Source organism: Rhinopithecus bieti, unplaced genomic scaffold (assembly GCF_001698545.2).
Source record: "Rhinopithecus bieti isolate Rb0 unplaced genomic scaffold, ASM169854v2 scaffold_11710, whole genome shotgun sequence".
Taxonomy (NCBI): Eukaryota; Metazoa; Chordata; class Mammalia; order Primates; family Cercopithecidae; genus Rhinopithecus; species Rhinopithecus bieti.
The window spans coordinates 319,469-323,085 of record NW_016806876.1 but is presented as its reverse complement, the minus strand read 5'-3'; positions in this window follow the sequence as shown (position 1 = coordinate 323,085).

The following is a 3,617-nucleotide window of genomic DNA, read 5'->3' as shown; positions in this document are numbered from 1 at the left end:
TGCTCTTGGAAGGAGGAACGGCTTGTCCTCCAGTGGTGCACAGTGTATCTACATTGAAATTTTCCCATCATGCATGAGCACTTCATAGACCACAATCAGACATGCCTTTTCAAAGCCCCCTGGAACGATGGGTTCAAGTTTATTTAAAAAACCACAACAAAGCCCAGTTCCATGGGATGTGTCCAGGGAACATCATTAACATCTCCTTAGATTGTGAGTGTTGATTTTGGGAAAACAATTTGAGAACTTAGCATGTTAATGTCGTTATTCCTAACGTAACTTTCCAGTCTATAAACATGACAAACTTACAGGCTTAATTTTGTTTCTAATGTACTAGCTTTTTAAGCTCATTTGTCGGTAACTTCTCCTTTAACTAATAATGGTAAATTTACACTCATAATAATGTCACTTTCTTCTCTCCTGTATAACAGTTACTGAGATCAGATTGTGTTTGAGCAGGAACTGGACTCCATCTGTGTCTAAAGCCCTGAGTTTTGGCCTCTGTGGAGTCATCATTTAATGTTTGTATTCAACCCTAAGTAAAAAGCCACTCTCTTTTGACTAGAGTCCCTGGTTTGTTCTGATTTCAAAAGATTCCGATGTTTCAGTATGCAATTCAAAAGTAATTTTTAAGCTTCACCTTGCTCAAACAAGTAGAGGTTCTGCTTTTTCTTCCAGCGTAGTCTAATTCTTACAAGTTTTTTTAAATAGAATTTTTTTTCTTTTTTAGAGATGAGGTTTTGCTGTGTTGGCCAGGCTGGTTTCAAACTCCCGGGCTCAAGCAATCCACCCAACTCAGCCTCCCAAAATGCTATGGTTACAGGCACGAGCTACCAGGCCTGGCCTAGAAGTCTATTTTTGAAATACAGTTAGTTTTAATTTGCTCTCAAATTTTAGAAGGGATCATTTAGTATATTTACCTTGATGAAATAGAGATTTACTGAGCAAATTAATACAGCAAATTGGCTTTTGGAAAGATTTTGAAAGATGTTTTTCATGGTTAGTAGTCCATTGTTCTCCAAGGGATGGGTGAGCCATATTATAATCACTTATACATGTTTCTTCAAAATATGTGTCTGCAAACAAATGCATCTTCCCAGCTCCACATTTCCTCCATCTCTGGGCACTCACAAGCCTTTTAGAAAAATGGTTAACTCTGTGACGTATCATTATATGGATAAAAGCATCCCAGGTGATTCTGAGCTTAACCCTAACTCAATCATTCTCAAACTTTGTTGCACATTAGAATCACCTGGGGGAACTTTACCAACAACCCTGATGCCCGAATCATGTCCAATGCCAACTAAATCACAATATCTCCAGCTGGTGATGAGGCCATTTTTAAAGCTCCTCGGATGGTCCAGTGGGCAGCAAACGTGGGGGCCACTGCTTCCTTTGTGCGGAGGAGTGATGGTTCTAACATAAATTACACGTTTTCCCTGTCATTTGCTCTTCTTTCTACCCATAGAGCCTTTCGTCTGTGCAGGTCATTTCTATGTATGTGTGCATACGCTTAAATTTAAACCATACCATAGTGTTTTGTGAACACCTGCAGTTCACAAAAGCACTATGTGGGTACCTTGGACAAATCAGTTTGAAGCCTTGGTTCTCTTATTTGTAAAATGGGTGATTCATGGAGTGTCATGTAAGGTTCAGTGGTCTTTTCAGCATGTAACTTCCAATTCTGTGATTTTGAAATCAATTTGGAGATGAAACTTTTTGAGGCACTATAGAAATATCCATCTTAGATGCTAATAATGTTGTATGGCCTACTTTTTACAACTCAAAATTTGCCTTCTCAAGTTATTCTGAGCTTCATTTTAAATGCTGAGGGCAAATGGAAGCACAGAACTTATCCAAGAGAAGCTCCTGTTTGCTGACATACAACATCTGAGGATGACTTAGGACCACAGTAACATACATCTGAAGAGTTGTATTTGTTCACTAATATTTTGTTTAAACGAATGTGGAAATACCTGTCATGAATATTGTATGATGCGGTATTATGCTGTGTGTTTAGTGCTGTTTATTTCAGGATAGCTACAAGTGTCATCAAAATTTTTGTGTGTATTATGTTGACTAATAAATTTTCTGCTAATAATTATGCATAGGTGATTTTAAACTACTTAGTTGGTATAAAGCACATTCATTATGTGCTTTTAGGGAAATAATGACAAACGGGTGAGTGATGGTGAACTAAATCATTTGAAATGCAGGGCCTAGCCACTCAAAAAGCAAAACATTACTGTATGGCCTAAATGTGAGCATATGTACACATGGATGTAAATGACTTGCACGGAATGAAAGATTTCATGGGTAGAAGATCAAATGACAGGGAAGATATGTAATTATGTATATACACTAGCCATCAGCAGAAACATCTTCTAACAGCATATTGCCTAGCAGTTTGGTTATCCTATTTTCTCTATAAAGCCAGAGAGCTAAAACAAAAGGAACGGGCTCATGTAGTACTATTTTGAATGAGAGGATTTCAGGGCCACTGAGAGAATTCCCTCCTACCCCTTTTAAAAACATATATTAAGGCCTAAGAAATGATAGAATCAGTTCTTACAAATGTATTTTTTCCCTCTACAGTGTGACTTTGGCAATATATTACAACATAAAGCACAGGTGAGCTCTTTGAAAACCTGCCTTGTTACTCCAGCTCATCACTTTGTATAATACGACACACGCTGTTAGGTGTTAACTATAGACATAAGCTGTAAAGTGCATATTTCACAGTGTGAAAGTGAGTCATCTGTGGGCTGGTCTGTAAGACGCTGTTCACTCTGAAATTATTGAGGGTCCCACCATGTATTTGCTTATGTCTTGTTTGAAATTTATTGTAAAGAAGCACTAAAAAGATGACCTAGCCTCATGCAAATATATAGTACAAAAAAAAAAGGGGGGTATTTTTAAAGCTTTCAGGTAATTGTGGGTATTCTTTAACCACACCAAAACTCCACAAGCACTGATTTATTAAAATAGTTATAATGGGATTGTACATATCAATGAATTCATTCCACTAATACTCACTGATCTTTCTTGTACACTGAATGGATCTTTTCCCTTACCGCCTTTTATAATATTATGCATTGGCTCTTTGGAAAATATTAATTCATGTTCATTTATAGTGTCAAAAACTCACTTTCATTAGTATCACCATGATTATAAAAATGTCTTCCAATATTGAGATGCTGCCAAGCTCACAGTTTGTAGGTATGAGTTTTCCAAGTCCTGATTTTTAGCTGGAAAGCTTTAGATTTATTATAGATAACAAATACTTGTTATTTTTCCTTGAAATGACAGACTCACTTGGCTTCTTTTAGAGAATGACAGTCAGTCATACTTTCAAATAGAAATGGTGTTCTGTGAAAAATTGTCTTGTTCAGCTCACAATTAAATCACAAGTGCTTTCTTTTAACATGACCGTACTTCAGTATGCAGAAGTGTTTTATGTGAACTTCTTTCTTAGAATACTAAAAAGAGAGTTCAGGATTTAATAACACCATTAATTTTTACTGTTTCATCAAGGACATTCTTAAGCGAAGCTGGCTACTTTAATAAAAACTGCAAGGGGCAGTGAAGAGTAGAATGGATACTAGTATAATTCGGTA